The sequence below is a fragment of the Entelurus aequoreus genome, linkage group LG11 (assembly GCF_033978785.1).
Source record: "Entelurus aequoreus isolate RoL-2023_Sb linkage group LG11, RoL_Eaeq_v1.1, whole genome shotgun sequence".
In the NCBI taxonomy this organism is placed as follows: Eukaryota; Metazoa; Chordata; class Actinopteri; order Syngnathiformes; family Syngnathidae; genus Entelurus; species Entelurus aequoreus.
The window spans coordinates 18,768,981-18,774,980 of NC_084741.1; positions in this window are offsets into that span (position 1 = coordinate 18,768,981).

The window sequence follows — 6,000 nt, forward strand, 5'->3', positions numbered from 1 at the left end:
AAAAACATTTTCTGCAAGTAAAAAACGATTTGCCACGAAAAAGCAATTTTCTGTAAGTACAAAAGTGAGAAATTGCAAGTATAAAACAAATTTTTTGCAAGTAAAATAACGATTCGCAAAAAAAAAAAAAAAGAATTTTCTGCAATTAAAAAACAATTAGCAACTAAAAAACAATGTTCTGCAAGTAAAAAAATGATTCGTAAGTAAAAAAATTTTTTTTCTGCATGTAAAAAACTATTTGCAACTAAAAAGCAATTTTCTGACAGTAAAAAAAAAATATTTGCAAATTTATTTCGAGTTCATTTTGGGTAAGCACACCTTTCATTCAGAGCTTGGCTCCAAGTTCCAAATGTACACCATCAAGTCAGGCTGACCTCACCTGTCGGCTTCCGTCTGCTCCAACGTTTCACCTTCTCTTCGTGCTCGCTTCTATAAGCAGCAGTTCATTCTCCGTATATTCAGCTTCAAAAAGATAAGGTTGTGAATCCTCATTTGTCCAAAAATAGCAGCCTTCGTCGTCTGTTACCAAGTCTGCCATGATTACAACACACTCGCGTTTATTTACGGAAGTAGGAACACACATTTGTTGCCAGAAGTCGGAAGTGCGCTGCTATGGAAACAGAAATAAATGCTCTCAGGGAAGATGTTCCGGTAATGCATAAAAAGACCAAAATATGATAAATGTTGTACATTTGACATATTTTTATAAATGTGTTTGTTACTGCATTTTATATATATATATATATATATATATATATATATATATATATATATACTTGAAGTGTGTATATAAAACGTTGATGGAGGGTTTTGAGATTTTTTTAGAGGGCTTTGAAGGCTACAATGTTAACTCCTATTAGCCACATTTTGGTTTTGAACGATAGACAAAATTCACCTAAAAGTGCAGTTCCCCTTAAAAAAGAGTGGTTTTTTTTACGTGAAAATAAATGAAAGTAATATAATGTATGGATGTACCGTATTTTCTGGACCATAGGGCGCACCAGATTATAAAGCGCACTGCCGATGAATGGTCTATTTTTGATCTTTTTCATATATAAGGCGCACTGGATTATAGGGCGCATTAAAGGAGTCATATTATCATTATTTTTTTCTAAATGTAAAATACTTCCTTGTGGTCTACATAACATGTAATGGTGGTTTTTGGTCAAAATGTTGCATAGATGATGTTTTACAGATCATTCTTCAAGCCGCTTTCTGACAGTCGCTCCCGAATGCGCCGTTTTGTGGGCGGTCTTATTTACGTGGCTCACCTTCGGCAGCGTCTTCTCCCCGTCATCTTTGTTGTAGCGGTGTAGCGTGCAAGGACGGGAGTGGAACAAGTGTCAAAAGATAGAGCTAACTGTTTTTTTAATGACATTCAGACTTTACTTCAATCAATAACGGAAATGTGTCCCATGAAAAACCGTCCGACCGGAACTCTCTAATAACTAAAGTTCCTTGAGTGGATAATGTAAACTCACTACACCGGTATGTTTTAGTACTTTCATGGCGAGTTTACTGACAAATATAAGTAAGAACTTTACACTACTTTATGTTAGAAATGGCAACAGCGGAGGATGAATGTCCCATAACAAGAAGATAGAGAAAAAGAAAAGCTTATCGACTACGGTGTCGGCACGGACCACAAAGGCGGTCACGCGCTATTTTTCAGTATTTATGCAGATCCCAAATACAGATCAGCAGGTACCAGAAGGTAAGAACAGTTGCTTTTGCATAATATTGCGAAACAAAACGCCAGATAATGTCTTATCTTATACACACACCATAATAATACTCCTATGTTGAAGCACATCAAGCGGTGCTGCTTCATAGCTTACCAAAGTCGTACTAAAACATTTTGATAGATTTTTGAGCGCCGTGTGTAATGTTCTATGTTTTCAATGGAACATAGAAAATGTTGCTGTTGTTTACTTGAGTCATGTTGCCATCATAGAGCAGTCTACACGTATCTTTTATGTCTGACTGCCATCTACTGGTCACACTTATCATTACACCATGTACGGAATAAAATTGCTTCGAGGCCGGTAAGCAAAACCAGAATTATTCCATACATTAGGCGCACCGGGTTATAAGGCGCACTGTCGAGTTTTGAGGAAAAAAAAGGATTTTAAGTGCGCCTTATATTCCGGAAAATATAGTATATAGTGAAATATATTTCGGAGGGTTCTAATCTTTTTTTGGCTGTTAAGTAGAGGAGACACGGACATCAACGTGGAAGTGCGTTAGTTTAAATTTTTTTCCCACTTACCGTATTTTTCAGACTATAAATCGCAGTTTTTTTCATAGTTTGACCGGGGGTGCGACTTATACTCAGGAGCGACTTATGTGTCAAATGATTAACACATTAACGTAAAATACCAAATAATATTATTTAGCTCATTCACGTAAGAGACTAGACGTATAAGATTTCATGGGATTTAGCGATTAGGAGTGACAGATTGTTTGGTAAACGTATAGCATGTTCTATATGTTATAGTTATTTGAATGACTCTTACTAATATGTTACGTTAACATACCAGGCACGTTCTCAGTTGGTTATTTATGCCTCATATAACGTACACTTATTCAGCCTGTTGTTCACTATTCTTTATTTATTTTAAATTTTCTTTCAAATGTCTATTCTTGGTGTTGGCTTTTATCAAATAAATTTCCCCAAAAAATGCGACTTATACTCCAGTGCGACTTATATATGTTTTTTTCCTTCTTTATTATGCATTTTCGGCCGGTGCAACTTATACTCCGAAAAATACGGTACGTAAACAACTTACGCAATGTACGTAACATGTAAGTAAATACACCACAACAATCGCTGTTTCTTCGGAATCAAAGAATATATTACATATAGCCTATTGTTTGCGCACTATTGATTTGTGATGTACCAAAAATTAGTCCGTCGGAAAAAAGACTTTGCTCACAGAAACCGGATGTTGTGATGAAGTATCCACTTCCTCTGGCGGGCTGTGTCTTTCACGAATGACGTAGCTCACCCAAAGCTGGCAAAAAAGTCACGTAAGTGTGTCACATTCTGGTCGGATTGCCGTTTAGACTGAAGTCACATTTGAAAAGATCAGATTCCAATCGCATTTGGACAACCTCCTGATGCGGCCTGAATCCGATGTCAAAAGAGCAGATTTGAAGCACTTTGGAGCGTTTCAACTGGTCAAAAAAAATCCTATCTGTAAAAAAATCAGATTTGGTGTGCAGTGTAAAACAGGGCATGTCATTATTTACAGCACAACAACTTTCAGCTACAGCACGAATGCAAAAGCCATACCAAATACAAACAACCCAACACAATAATACAAAGCCAAAACACAACTTTACGCTAAAAAAGGATGCAACTGCCACACTGGAAGTTAAGCAACGCACCGACTTCGGGGAAACTACATATTGGCCCCCCCAGACAAATTTTTTCCCTCAATGTGGCCCCCCGAGTCAAAATATTTGCCCAGCACTGTTTTAGAGGCATATTTTATACAGAGTTCACATTTCGGATTGTTTCAAGGCTTCGACTTCAGGTGTATGTGTGTTTGTTTTAAGAGGGTCATTCTGATACTATTGTTAGTGAAATCTAATCTGTGTGTTGTATTGGGGTTGGAGTGGGGAGGCTTAGTGTGTGTGTGTGTGTGTGTGTGTGTGTGTGTGTGTGTGTGTGTTCTTGTATTTCTACCCTTCTTGAGACATCAACAAGGAAAAGTAGCTTCCATATGAGGAGGTGTGAACAAGTTAGGACCGAAATCATGGTCCCAATACGGAAAAGCATTGCATCTAATAGAGAGCCAAATACTAGAGTCTGTGAACATTGCTCCAAAGTCAGGATTTTTGTTGATTTAATGTGTATACAAAAGTAAACATTGACAGGTGCAAAGGCAGCAATATATGATAAAACAAGACAGCAGCTAAAGAAGGACTTCCCTATTCATCCCCAAAAAATCCCGCCGGGTGAGCAGCTGATTTTACGACTTCCGGTGCTGACGTAAGACAACTCGCGTCCCATATGTGACCATAGGATGAACAAATAGAGATCTCATTTGCACCCCTGGTGGTGAAATCTATCAAAATGAGGGTGGTCCCAAAAAGGAGGGATTTTTTCAAATTGACTGTGTGTCGGTTTTAAAAGTGTTCCCCCTCTGGTCAACATATGAAATAACAAGTGTGTGTAAGAAATTGAAATGCGCCCCCTTTGGACAAAATGAATTAAAAAAAAAAATTAAATATGTATATAGAGACATAGTGTAATAACTTGAAGTAAATTAAAAAACAAAAAATAAATAAATTAACTAAAATAAGTATTTTCCTCACAATGTGTCAACTTTTTTCATATAAAATTGGGAACAATTTCTCATATTCTTTCTGTTTCTGTAATATTGCAATAATCTCTCGTAAAATTATTACTTTTTTATGTAAAATTATTATTATTATTTATATGACATTTGTCATATAAAATTCGGACTTTTATCACAATATTGCCAATTTTGTTTGTTAAAATAGTGAACTTTTTGGAGTAAAATGATGACTTTTGCCAAGTGAAATTCCGATTATTATTATAACATTGCCAAAATGTTAAAGTTTTGACACAATTGTGACTTTTGTCGAGTAAAATTACGACTCTTTTCATAAAATTGCCAAAACGTTAAGCTTTTCTTGTAAAGTTGCGACTGTTATTGAGTAAAATTCCAACTTTTATCATAATATTGCACAAATGTTCCGTTTTTCTTGTAAAATTTTGACTTGCGTTGAGTAAAACTACAACCTGTATTATAATACTGCCAAAATTCTAAGTTTTACTTGTGGAATTGTGACCTTTTTCTTGTGAAATTCCAACTCATTTTTCACAAGCTTTTTTTTATAATGGCATAGTATGTATATATTATTAATGTTGTAAATACACATCTTTATATATCTAGAAAGGCTGGTCCTAAAGTGGTAGGCATTTTTCTCAGGTTTCAAGAAGGTAACAAATACAAGAATGTGTGTGTGTGTGTGTGTGTGTGTGTGTGTGTGTGTGTGTGTGTGTGTGTGTGTGTGTGTGTGTGTGTGTGTGTGTGTGTGTGTGTGTGTGTGTGTGGAGGACTACATTGTGCTGAGTTCGGGTGTTCAGCAGCCGTGTTCTCCATTAATGCTCCATTATCCAAATTAGAAGCCTAATTGGGAAGGCGAGGATATCTCTTAAAAGGGTGTGTGTGTGTGTGTATGTGTGTGTGTGTGTGTGTGTGTGTGTGTCTTTCTCAGACGTCCTTTGAAATGTCTTCTTTCTCTCCGAGACTGGAGGACAGGAGAGTTTGCGAACGAGCGAAGGTGCAACGCCGCTGGAGACTTTGATGACAGTTGCTGACGCTGAGCAGCCATTTCCCGCCTTAAAGGGCCGGCGACTGCTCACCCCATTAGCGGGTCATTAGCTAATTAGTTAGCCTGCTGGTGGATGAGCCCCAGGGTAGGTGTGGACTTCTGTACCAGGTACAGCTAAATCTGTTTACGGCCACACATGTGGGGGCTCGTCCCGCTTTGATGACACGTCCAGTCAGCAGACACTTCATTAGGGACGCCATCTAATCCAACACAAGCGCAAAGATAACGGCAGAAAAAATGATGTATTATTGTGTGTGTGTTCTTGTATTTCTACCCTTCTAGAGACATCAACAAGGAAAAGTAGCTTCCATATGAGGAGGTGTGAACAAGTTAGGACATATTTCATGGTCCCAATACGGAAAAGCATTGCATCTATTAGAGAGCCAAATACTAGAGTCTGTGAACATTGCTCCAAAGTCAGGATTTTTTTTGTTGATTTAATGTGCAAACAAAAGTAAACATTGACAGGTGAAAGGCAGCAATATATGATAAAACAAGACGGCAGCTAAAGAAGGACGTCCCTATTCATCCCCGAAAAACCCGACAGGTGAACAGCTGATTTTACGACTTCCGGTGCTGACGTAAGACAACCCACATCCCATATGTGACCATAGGATGAACAAATACACT